Raw genomic sequence first — 14,063 nt, 5'->3', positions numbered from 1 at the left:
ATTAATTTGTAAGTATCTAAGAAGTCAAAAATGGCAGCTATTTCTCCTTTCTTCTCTTTAGGTTTGGTAAAAATCCTTTGAAATCCTCTATTCTTTTCAATGGCCAATTACACTAAACTATCAAAATGATCAAATCCAAAGTGCGTGTATGTGTCTGTGTGTCTGTCTGTGTGTGTGTGTGTGTGTTAGGATGGACAAATGACAAAATATCTAAATGATTTTGGAATCAAAACCTTGCACTTATAAGCTGGTAAGCCAACCATTGGAAAAATATATATAAAATTAATGCAATAATGGTGTTTATGTTTTTATTACCCCATAATTATATCATTCCTGTGATTGTTTTTCTTTTCCTGCTGGCCTATAAAATGTTGCTGCCTCAACTTGTTTTAAACATCTACATTTGTAGGATTAGGACCAGTGATGTTTTGCCAGTTTCTGTGAAAGAGAAGCCAGCTGTACCGAACCCACCTTCTTTGATAAAGTCTTTCATTAATTTGACACCCGGCACTCTCATGTGTATTCTTTTCAGTGGAATTGTCGTGGTCTTTGACCAGCAATACACTCTCTGTCATGGGAAATATGTCATAAAATTGGTTATTGTGCTGATTATTATACTTTGCTGTTATAACTTACATTAGTTATCCTCTTATTGTAAATAGTGATTTACTGCAAATTTAAGGTTCCTTATTTTTAGGCTTACATATTAAAATAAAACTTTCCACATGATCTTTTTCATTGCTATCACATTATTTATTCCAAAGGCACTTTTTATTTGTCCTTATTCATTTTGAACTATTTCAAATGATACCAAAATTCACATTAGAGTATAGAGACATAATTAAGTCTAGGTTTGCCAAGGAGGATTAGTGGGTGGTTACTTTTCTTCTTTCCCACAGAAGGATTGATTATAGAATTCCTGTAAATGCCAAGTTTTCAATGTGATCACATTTCTAGAAGTCCATTTTCTAGCAAGTTTTCAGGAATCACTCTCTTACATTAAGAGAGGTATGTATGCTTGCATAAGTAAAAAGTGTCCCACCTAAAAATTTTGGGTTCATATCTAGAAACAAGAAATTGTTACTAAAAACTGTATTATCTTGAACCACCCACTTCTGTTATCAAGTAAAACACTTTTAGAATAAATAAATATTTAACAGTATATCTATATTTTTTTCTGGCATGACCCCAATATTACTCATTATTTTAAATTAAATTATCTATTAAAACACTTTTAGCCTTTGCCTCAGAATTATTTTAATGATTTAAAAAATACGAAACATTAAAATTGTTAGTAGATATAGCCTGTTAAAGTTGGCCTCTGGGTTTGTCTGTTCTGCTTGGAAATGTTCCAGACCATTCTGACTTTGACCTTGTAATCCAGTATTTGCCAGTCAAAGCAGCATTGTATAAAGCATCCCATGTGTCTTCCTTGACCTACATCTCACCAGCTTTTCTATTCTCCCCTCAGTCTTCCCCTACCCGCAGGAGTGAAGGGCAATGACAGCAGTTCCATGATTTCTCCTTTGATTTTATAATAAAATGATGCTGGGGGGACAGGGCCAATGGACTAAATGTGGAGATGAGCACTGCTCTAGATCTATACTGCTTATTTATTGTCTTTCTCAATGCATAGTCCACAAACAATTTATAGCTGAAAACACATGTCTGATGCCTGTTTAAAATGTGGATCCCTAGATTCCAACACAGACCTACTGAACTCAGGGAAATTCTCTGGAGTCTGCAATTTTAACAGGCTCCCCAGCTGTTTCTCATTCACAGTGAACTTCAAGAACCGCTGTTCTAGATGGCCAGACACACTTCACTGCACATGCTGCAAAAAAAAAGAGGTATACTGGAGACTTCTCTGAAGATGAAAAAATGAGGAGACCCCTGAATCTCTTCTAGAGAAATTTCCCTGAAATAGTTTTAAAGCTAACAAAAACCAAAAATATCCTGGGCAAGAGCAATAAATGCCAAAAGTAAGCACATACTAAGCTGTGACATTTTAATAAGTATTTTAACCTCAAAAAACATTTTTTACCTCTAAAATGGAATTACGATCACCTCCTCATAAAGGGGTTGTGAGTGATAAACAGAAAGCACATAAAGAAGCTAACATAGCGCCTAGTGTATAGGCAGCACTTAAAAATTGTCCACACTTCTTCACTCTTTCCACTAAGATTTTTGTCAGCTTCTGCTCATCCCAAGCTAGGAGTGCAAGCTGAACATTTGCTGACATTATACCACTGAGGTCTGAGCCCCCCTCCTTATGAGTCAATAGGGTTTGATATTGGTCCTAAACCCACAATTTTTAGGGCATTAGTTTCAGAGAACTTACACTTCTGTACTGATTGCTGGTGTTAACACAAATCTACCCTGCCTCCCATCTATTTTTTATATCCACTCAGACCTCCCAGGAACTATGATTCAGGTACTCTTCAGATACCAACTATTACTGAGGCCTAGAAGCCCTTGCTGAGGCTTCTTGATCCCTTACATGTCAATGTCCACTAGCCTAAGACTCACACTCACTCCTCCACTGAGGCTCCATCCTGCTGACTCCTATCTATAGAGAGATTCTCCTGTGGGTCCCAGTTCCCAGTCATTTCCCTGCTGGCCACAGGAACTCTCCCTCTCATCCCAGAATATGTCATAGCTTGGAATGTACACCACCACTTTCTACAAGCCTCCATACGAAATGGTAAACAGTGAAAATACACTATCCCTTGCCCTTTGGCCCCTCTTCCCAAGCTTGCTCCTCTACTTATGCACTGTCTTGCCTCCAGTTTTGATTCAGGTTCCTTTCATATTTATTTACATCACAGGCTAATCAAATGAAAATTAACACCGAAAAAAAAATGACAGCACAGAATGACAAAAGTTTAAATTGTGTGAAATCGACAAGCATCTAAACGGGAAAAAAACACCTATTACAACTTACTGTTGAAAGAGCTAAAGTCAGGTAATTTTCAGATTTCTTTTATGTAAAACCAACACTGACAGAGTTGTCACAGAGTGACAATTATATCTCTCTCAAGGAAAAAATAAAAGTAAGACCCAGGAGTTTTATACCAAACCAAGCTGGGTATAAAGGGAAATAGGATACTATCTGATTCCTAACATTTCAGAAATATACCACTTGAGTGTTTTGTTTTGTTTTACTAAAGAGGTAAGCATAAAAAGAAATTCTGAATATTGAATAATATTTTCCCATTTCTAATAGATAGTCAGGGATATGTTCCCATAGGTAGCTAGAAAGGAGAAACAACAGCCACTTGAAAAGAAGTTTCTGCTTTTTGTTAGTCTTGGTGTCTTTTATTTCCCACATGTATGTTTCAGAAAAAGGTGATAAGTATGTCATCTAGTCATATTTTGAATAAATGTTCAAATGATAACAGAGTTAAATGCTGTTTCTTAGAGGAGTCTCATTGACTCCATGGTAGCTGACTATATTGGGTTGGCCAAAAAGTTCATTTGGGTTTTTTCCATAACATCTTATGGAAAAAATCCAAACGAACTTTTTGGCCAACCCATATAAAGCCAATGAATACACAGAAGTAGTTTTATTGCCAATTTCCTCATTAGAATTCACAGTCTGGAAGAGTCAGCTAAGAAATTTTCAGGTAAGAATTCTACTTTATAAATTAAGAAACTGAGCTTAGAGAAGTTATTAGTCTTTTTAAAAAATTTTTATTAAAGTATAGTTGATTTAAAATGTTGTGTTAGTTTCTGCTGACAAGCAAAGTGAATCAGTTATATATATATATATATATATATATATATATATATATACATATATACATATATCTACTCTTTTTTAGATTCTTTTCCCATACAGGTCATTACAGAGTATTGAGAAGAATTCCCTGTGCCATACAGTAGCTCCTTATTAGTTACCTGTTTTATATATAGTAGTGTGTATACGTCAATCCCAATCTCCCAATTTATCCCTCCCCCCCTTTCCCCTATGGTAACCATAAGTTTGTTTTCTACATCTGTGACTATATTTCTGTTTTGTAAATAAGTTCATTTGTACTCTTTTTTTGGATTATACACATAAGTGATATTATATGATATTTGTCTTTCTCTCGCTGACTTACTTTGCTCAGTATGACAATCTCGAGGTCCATCCATGTTGCAAATGACATTATTTCATTCTTTTTTATGGCTGAGTAATATTCCATTGTATATATGTACCACATTAAGAAGTAACTAGTCTTAAGTCACAATGCTAGTGATGGAAGAAATGGGTTCAAATCCTGCCTTTATGACACCAGAGTTGGTGGCTTTGACTCCTTTGTTGTCACCTCCATACTGAATGGGGAACACAAATATGCCCTATGTCATGTGCACAAAATGAAATTAATTTGTGTGCAGAATCTTCTTGTGGAACTCTTTTGCTACCCAACATCATCTTAATTGATGTTTGCTCTGATGATGTGGTGGATTCAGGGGTCTATTTTCATTTGAGCTGCTGAGGAGCATAAGGAGAAGGTGGGGATTTATAGCCCTTTACACACTGTATTGAAAGCATATGCTTATAAATTACAGACCTTCCCTGTTAGCCTGTGACCATTTAGAAGGCATGATCTTCCTTATTTCTTCGTTAATGGAATCTTTCACTATGTATAACAAAGAATGGCTGATATTGTAATAAACCTTAAGATAAGAGAGGCAAACCTGCCCATAGTATTTGTGAAGCCCCGGGGCAAAAATGCAAATGAAAATTTCTAGTTCATGGTCTGCCCCCTTTTTTTCCCCTCATGCTCCGCTCAGTCCTACACTAAGTTTCAAGGGCCCTCGAAACTTGTATGTGGACACTCCAACCTGTATGTCAAAGGTCTGTCTACATACACCTCATGAAAATAGACCTCACTTGGCTACTTCTCAGGCCTGGGATGTGTCCAATGACATCACAGTGCCCCTTTAGGAGGACCAGGGAGCATGCTCATGCAGCCCTAGAATAGGGTTTGTGTCCACACGGGACAAAGAACTTTGAAGACCTGTGTATCAGACCATGTCTAGAAGAGGGATTCGTAGTGTCTGGTTGGGCCTAGCTTCCTTGATCCCCTTAACTCTTAGGACTCCGTGGGAAGGGACACACCACAGGAAGGCTTTAAAGTGTAGGATCTAAACATGGTACTGGATCTTGCTATGACCTACTTTACAGAATGAGGAAATGAAAACTCAGATACTTTATGTGCCTCATTCAGGCTTTAAAAACTAGTGAGAAGATCTGAAGCAATGACTTCTAATGTCAAATCCAAGACATATTCCACTACACCAGCTGTACCATTGTGTTCCTATAGGGAACAGTAACAAATTATCCAGAATATTTAAAAGCAACAGATTCTTAGCTTTTCTCTGCAAGCAAGGCTGCGTTCTCCCTCTGGACATCATCAAAATGTTCACATCAACTTTATAACCTCTGAGCCTCTGACCTCTAAAGCAGAGAATGGGGCTGATTGAGTGATAGTAAATTTGTAAGGGCTTCTGTCTCTTGTGGAGCAGGACTGTCAAAAGTGATGCTTGTTGTGTTGAAAGAAAATTGAAGTTTTGTAAGAGCTGTAACCAGAGACTTCTTCTTATCATAATATGTCACTCATCCCAGTTGGTTTCCAGTCAGGACGGGATTGTGGGAAATGAGCATTTTCTTTCTTAGCAATTGCAAAGACCAAACTGAACATCAAGGAGTTCTTACGACTAGCATCTCTGGGTTCTAATTAATTTCCCATTGAAAGACTAATACTAGTACCAAGACTAGGTTTTCATGTTTTAATTCTCTTTGTGACAGAGACCTCTAAATTGAAGAGAATTACTTACTAGCCTTTTATTATTATTACTATTTATTGAGTATGTACCAGAAATCAGTACTATATCAAGTACTTTACATGCATTTTCTCCTTTAATCTGCACAGAACTGGGAGATAATTTTTTTTATTTTTTAATAAATGAAGAAAATGAGGCTCAAAAATTTTAAGTAAACTCATCCAAGGCTACTTAGCTAAGTGTGGTTAAACTGGGATTCAAAGCCAGGCCTGCCTTCCCTCCCTTAGTTGTTTGCCTTTTATTTTTAAAATCCATCTAATGGAGATCAAATTTTTGCTTTTACTTTATTCACCAATCTATTCGAGATCCTAGTTGATGGTTTCAATGCAAGGAAGAATGGATAATATTTACATTATTAACCCTATGAGAGAGATGGTATTTCTCATGTAATTTTATACTCCCACATGTGTATTCATTATGCTTTGGGAAGACAATGATTTTCTTTGACATCTGTCTTGACTATCCAAAAGAGAATAGGATGCTAAAAGAATAAAGACAGAGTACTGGGCTTATATTTGAGAAATATGGGTTTAGACTTGTGAGCCTAATATATATGTTATATGTTGCTAAACACCATGTGATAAGTAAGCAACAACTCTTCAGGTGTATGTGTGGGTTGGTGCAGAACCTGGGCAGGTTTCTAGGTTTCCTTCTAAATATTCCTGGCTGTGCTATAAATCCCAGGAAGGTGACCTACATTTCTTGGTCATTTCTCATTCTGTTTTCAGCTCAGCCTGGTGGCTAGTTGGAAGCTCTCACAGAGACTGCTGGTCATTGGGGCTTCGTGCCACGCAGACCCTCTGCCCTTCTGGAAGCAACCTCTCCCTCTGGCTAAAGTAAGTCATTTTTCCCTTAGGGAACCAAAGCCAAACACTAGACCTTCTCTCGCAGCCTGTAATTAAATCTGGCGGGCAGGTCAGCAGTGCCACTGGGTCAGGAAACAGAAGAAAAAGGAAGTGGAAGAAGTGGCATTTGTTTCTTGGCTGGCGCTGGTTCTTCTCAGAGGGAGGCTCTGGCAGCCACACAGTGGTGTCCCTGTGCCCAGAATATTCATGCTTGCTTGGGGGTTGCCAGCTGGCTCCAAAATGGTTCTTCCCAATCAAGGGCTTTCGTGCTCACTCAGCACTTAAGGCTGAAGCCCTTTCTGGTGGTCTGTTGCTGCCTGAAGATCTTTTTCTGAATTCACCACCTCAGATTATAACACAGTAGAGCTTCTCATATTTTAATGTGCATCACACTTGCTCGAGGGGCTTGTTAAACAAAGACTCCAGGACTCCTGCCCAAGGATTCTGGTTTAGTGGGGCCTGAGAATTTGTGTTTTTAACAAGTTCCCAGGTGATGCAGATGCTGCTTGTTTATAGCTACAAAAGCCTACAGGTGGTCAAGGGAGGAGAAATGAGTTGAGGTCAAGTGTCTAGAGACTGAAAACAAGGTGTCTTAGAGAAGATGCATAAGAACTCTGTGGTGCCTTAGACATAAAATCTGCCCCATAATTTGCTTTCAAAACATAGTTGAGGGCATCGTTTATATCAACAATTGAGTAACTAAGGAAAAACTGTCCCTTTCCTAATTATATAGCATGAAATACATGAATATTAAGTGTACAGTTTGATGAATTTTGATGAATGCACACACCCATGTGATCTATAACCTTATAAGATACAGAACATTTCCATCTCCCCAGAAATTCCCCTCATGCCCCTTCCTAGTAAATCTCCTCCTACTCCTCCCCTCCAGGAAACCACTATTTTTATTTAGTTTAAAAAAGTAGTTTTCTTGTTCTAGAACTTCATATAAATAGAAAAATACAGTATATACTCTTTTATGTCTTGTGTCTTTCGCTTTGCTCGGCATGTTTTTGAGAGTCTTCATGCTACTGCATGTTTAACAGGTGCTCCTTTTTGTTACTGAGTAGTGTTCCAGTGTATTAATGTCATACAATTTATTTATTCAATTCTCCTATTGATGAATGTTTTGGTTGATTCTAGTTTTGGGCTATTTGAGTAAAACTGATATGAACATTCTTGTCTAAGTTTTTCTGTAGATCAGAGGGTAGGTATATTTAATGAAAGTGGTTATGTCATTTTACACACATAGAGAACTTCTAATCCTCTCCAACATTTCATGTTGTCAGGTTTTAAAATTTTGGCCATTCTGCTGGGTATGTAATGGTATTTTTACCAAGTCCAAGCTCATACTGCTCACCACACGACAGGCCAAGAAATCGAGAGACAAGTTGTTGGGAGCATGGAATAGTGACTTTATTTGGAAAGCCAGCAGACCAAGAAGATGGTGGACTAGTGTCCCAAAGAACCATCTTTCCTAAGTTAGAATTTAGGCTTCTTTTATCCTAAAAGGGGAGGGGGTAAATTCCTGGTTCTGGCTGGACTCTAGAGGGGATGTGTTAATTTCTTACTTCCTGCAGCCATTCACAGGTGGGCCTGGTCAGGATGTTTCCTGTGAGCTAAACAAAGGTTTTTAGCTTAACAGTCATTACCTGGGAGGCAGGGTTCTCAGAGATGGACCATTATGTATAATTTAAGCTTATAGGCAATATCCCTTTAGTGACTCACTTGTAATAGAATACAAAGGTTCTTCCCAATTACAGTATCCCGTTGTGATTTATTTTTATTTATTTATTTATTTTTACATCTTTATTGGAGTATAATTGCTTTACAATGGTGTGTTACTTTCTGCTGTATAACAAAGTGAATCAGCTATACATATACATATATCCCCATATCTCCTCCCTCTTGCATCTCCCTCCCACCCTCCATATCCCACCCCTCTAGGTGGTCACAAAGCACTGAGCTGATCTCCCTGTGCTATGCAGCTGCTTCCCACTAGCTATCTATTTTACATTTGGTAGTTTATATATGTCCATGCCACTCTCTCACTTTGTCCCAGCTTACCCTTCCCTCTCCCCATGTCCTCAAGTCCATTCTCTACGTCTGCGTCTTTATTACTGTCCTGCCCCTAGGTTCTTCAGAACCTTTTTTTTCTTTAGATTCCGTATATATGTGTTAGCATACGGTATTTGTTTTTCTCTTTCTGACTGACTTCACTCTGTATGACAGACTCTAGGTCCATCCACCTCACTACAAATAACTCAATTTCATTTCTTTTTATGGCTGAATAATATTCCACTGTATATATGTGCCACATCTTCTTTATCCATTCATCTGTCAATGGACACTTAGGTTGCTTCCATGTCCTGGCTGTTGTAAATAGTACTGCAATGAACACTGGTACATGACTCTTTTTGAATTATGGTTTACTCAGGGTATATGCCCAGTAGTGGGATTGCTGGGTCATATGGTAGTTTCCCATTGTGATTTAAACTTACATTTCCCTGATGACTAATGATGTTGAGCACTTTTTCTTGTATTTCATGGCCATTCGTATACTTTTCTCTTTCTTCAAGTTTTCTGCCCACTTTAAATATTTTGGACTGTTTGGCTTTTTATTATTGAGTTCATTATGTATTATGATTATAAATCTTCTGTTAGATATATGTAATGCAAACATCTCTGCAACTGTGTGCTTTTTCATCTTCTTAATGATGTCTTTTGATGAGTTTATAATTTTGATAAACTCTGCTTAATTTTTTTATAGGTAGTATTTTCTGTGTTCCTTGTAAGAAGTCTTTGAGTCACAAAGATATTCCCAGATATTTTCTCTTTCCATAAGCTTTGTACTTTTAGCTTATTTGATATCTTGCAAATGAATTTCAGTGTATGGTGCAACTTTGTAATTTTTAAATGATTTCCTTTTTGTCTTAGTTACCAGGGATATCAGAGTCTAAGTTTAAAGTTAATTATGGCCATTATGTTAACTTTTATGGCTATCACATTTGCATTCTTCTTTTCCTTACTGCTTGTTTTCTATTTTTATTTTTTCTTCTTACTGTATATTACTTTTATTTAAGAGGGGACGTATTTATACTTATTATTAAATAAATATGATTTCCTTATTTATCCTAGTAGATAATTAGACTTAAAATTTTCTGCTTCGAATTTTCTTCTGTTGTAGAATATGAAGAACAGGTGGGACCCCAGGCGAAGGCATTAGAGGTGATCTTTGGATAATAACCATCCAATTGAATAAGAAATATTTAATTTAATGAAATATCAGATTAATGCCTTCTGTAATCAGTGTGGGGTCCAAATGCAGTTCCTGGTCCCTGTCAAAGAATTTCCCTGACTCTGTCTCACCTATGTTTGGTTTTTGTCCAAGTACCTAGAATTCCACCTCAATATGCCACCAGTTGGGCTTCTACCTGTTCTTTTTGCTCAGGAAGATAAAGGAAGTTAAAAGGATGTGTTTTGTCTCACTATGCCTTATCTCAATATTAACACACCTGTGTTTGAAGTACAGTATGAGGAAGAATGAGAATATGAGTCAGATGACCTGACAATATATTTCCTCCTAGCAAACAAGATGTGTGTGCTGGCCCACCTGTCTTTACACTAGCCCTACCTTACTACAAATAATCAAACTCCATCACACAGAGCCTTGTATTTATATATTCATTTATTTACAACAAAGTTCAGTATATCAATAAGATTTCTCACAGGCTTCAACATAATTAAGGCAGGCTATTTACTGTGCCAGATACCAATCCTGATAGCTTTATTGTCCAGCCAGCCTATCTCTCTTCCAAAGAAAATTCAGTAGAATGCAACTGAGTAGAAGTGATGGTGTTAGAAAGATAATCTTAAATCTTTCATAATTTATAAGAAATTTAAAATAAGGAGAGAGACCTTCAAGATGGGTGCAGAGTAAAACACGGAGATCACCTTTCTCCCCCAAAATACATCAAAAATAAATCTACATGTGGAATAATTCCTACAGAACATCTACTGAATGCTGGCAGAAGACCTCAGACTTCCCAAAAGGCAAGAAACTACCCACATACCTGGGTAGGGCAAAAGAAAAAACAGAGACAAAAGAATAGGGATGGGACATGCACCTCTGGGAGGGAGCTGTGAAGGAGGAAAAGTTTCCACACACTAGGAAGCCCCATCACTGGCGGAGATGGGGCGTGGGCAGAGGGGAAGCTTTGGGGCCATGGAGGAGAGCGCAGCAACAGGGGTGCAGAGGGCAAAGCGGAGAGATTCCCACACAGAGGATCGGTGCCGACCAGCACTCACCAGCCCGAGAGGCTTGTCTGCTCACCCACCAGGGTGGGTGGGGGCTGGGAGCTGAGGCTCGGGCTTCAGAGGTCAGATCCCAGGGAGAGGACTGGGGTTGGCTGCGTGAACACAGCCTAAAGGGGGCTATTGCGCCACAGCTAGCCAGGAGGGAGTCTGGGAGAAAGTCTGGACCTGCCCAAGAGGCAAGAGACCATTGTTTCGGGGTGCGCAAGGAGAGGGCATTCCTTCCCCATCTGCCAACAGAAGGCAGAGGACTGCCTAAGTGAGCTCCAGAGATGGGCGCAAGCCACGGCTATCAGCTCAGACCACAGAGATGGTCTTAAAATGATAAGGCTGCTGCCACTGACACCAAGAATACTGTGTGAAAACACAGGTCACTAACCACAACCCCACCCACACCCCTGCCCCACTGGGAGCCTGTGCATCCTGCCACTGCCAGGGTCCCGTGATCCAGGGACAACTTCCCTGGGAGAACACACCGTGTGCCTCAGGCTGTTGCAACATCATGGTGGCCTCTGCCGCCACAGGCTCACCCTGCATTCCAGTTATGACTACTGTATTCCTCCCTCCCCCTGGCCTGAGTGAGCAAGAGTGCCCTAATCAGCCATGGCTTTAACCCCCTCCTGTCTGGGCAGGGAACAGATGGCTGAGGGTGACCTACACACAGAGGTGAGGCCAAAAGCAAAGCTGAACCCCAGGAGCTGTGCAAACAAAGAAGAGAATGGAAATTTCTCCATGCAGCCTCAGGAGCAGTGGATTAAATCCCCACAATCAACTTGATGTACTCTGCATCTGTGGAATACCTGAATAGACAATGAATCATCCCAAAATTGAGGTGGTGGACTTTGGGAGCAAATGTAGACTTGGAGTTTGCTGTCTGCAACTGATTTGTTTCTGATTTTTATGTTTATCTTAGTTTAGATTTTAGCCCTTGTTATCATTGGTGGATTTGTTTATTGGTTTGGTTGCTCTCTTTCTTTTTATTATTATTATTTTTCAATGTTAATTTTTTTTCTTTCTTTTCTTCTCCCATTTTGTCTGAGCCATGTGGCTCACAGGGTCTTGGTGCTCCAGCCTGGTGTCAGGCCTGAGCTTCTGAGGTGGGAGAGCCAAGTTCAGGACACAGGACCACCAAAGGCCTCCTGGCCCCACATAATATCAATCAGCGAGAGCTCTCCCAGAGATCTCCATCTCAATGCTCAGATCCAGCACCACCCAAAGGCCACCAAGCTCCAGTGCTGGACGCCCCATGCCAAACAACTAGTAACACAAGAAAACAACCCCACCCATCAGCAGAGAGGCTGCCTAAAATCACACTAAGTTCACAGACACCCCAAAACACACCACTGGATGCGGCCCTGCCCACCAGATAGGCAAGATCCAGCCCCTCCCACCAGAACACAGGTACCAGTCCCCTCCACCAGGAAGCCTACACAAGCCACTGAACTAACCTCACCCACTGGGGGCAGACACAAAAAACAACAGGAACTACAAAACTGCAGCCTGCAAAAAGGAGACCTCAAACACAGTAAGTTAAACAAAATGAGAAGACAAAAATGCAGCAGATGAAGCAGCAAGGTAAAAACCCACCAGACCAAACAAATGAAGAGGAAATAGGCAGTCTACCAGAAAAAGAATTCAGAGTAATGATAGTAAAGATAACTAAATCTTGGAACAGAATGGAGAAAATACAAGAAATGTTTAACAGGACCTAAAAGAAATAAACAGCAAACAAACAATGAACAGCACAATAAATAAAATTTAAAATTCTCTAGAAGAAATCAGTAGCAGAATAACTAGGCAGAAGAACGGATAAGTGACCTGGAAGATAAAATAGTGGAAATAACTACTGCAGAGCAGAATAAAGAAAAAAAGAATGAAAAGAATTGAGGATAGTCTCAGAGACATCTGGGACATTCAACACACCAACATTGAATTATAGGGGTCCCAGAAGAAGCAGAGAAAAAGAAAGGGTCTGAGAAAATATTTGAAAAAATTATCATTGAAAATGTCCCTAACATGGGAATGGAAATAGTCAATCAAGTCCAGGAAGTGCAGAGAATCCCATACAGGATAAATCCAAGGAGAAACACTTGAAGACACATATTATTCAAACTATCAAAAATTAAATACAAAGAAAAAATCTTAAAAGCAGCAAGGGAAAAGCAACAAATAACATACAAGGGAATCCCCATAAGGTTAACAGCTGATCTTTAAGCAGAAACTCTGCAAGCCAGAAGGGAGTGGCAGGACATATTTTAAGTGATGAAAGGGAAAAACCTACAACCAAGATTACTATACCCAGCAAGGATCTCTTTCAGATTCAACGGAGAAATTAAAATCTTTACAGACAAGCAAAACCTAAGAGAATTCAGCAGCACCAAACCAGCTTTACATGGAATGCTAAAGGAACTTCTCCAGGCAGGAAATGCAAGAGGAGGAAAAGACCTACAAGAACAAACCCAAAGCAATTAAGAAAATGGTAAAAGGAACATACATATCAATAGTTACCTTAAATGTAAATGGATTAAATGGTCCAACCAAAAGACATAGACTGTCTGAATGGATACAAAAACAAGACCCATATATATGCTGTATACAAGAGACCCACCTCTGACCTAGGGACACATACAGCCTGAAAGTGAGGGGATGGAAAAAGATATTCCATGCAAATGGAAATCAGAAGAAAGCTGAAGTAGCAATTCTCATCTCAGACAAAATAGACTTTAAAATAAAGACTATTACAAGAGACAAAGAAGGACACTACATAATGATCAAGGGATCAATCGAAGAAGGAGATATAACAATTGTAAAAATTTATGCACCCAACATAGGAGCACCTCAATACATAAGGCAAATGCTAACAGCCATAAAAGGGGAAATCGACAGTAACACAATCACAGTAGAGGATTTTAACACCCCACTTTCAACAATGGACAGATCATCCAAAGTGAAAATAAATAAGGAAACACAAGCTTTAAATGACACATTAGGCAAGATGGATTCAATTGATATTTTTAGGACATTCTATCGAAAAAAAACAGAATAAACTTTCTCCTAAAGTGATCATGGCAC

This window comes from Mesoplodon bidens, assembly GCF_964165515.1.
Source record: "Mesoplodon bidens genome assembly, chromosome: 6".
Lineage (NCBI taxonomy): Eukaryota > Metazoa > Chordata > Mammalia > Artiodactyla > Ziphiidae > Mesoplodon > Mesoplodon bidens.
Note: the sequence above shows the minus strand (reverse complement) of the source record.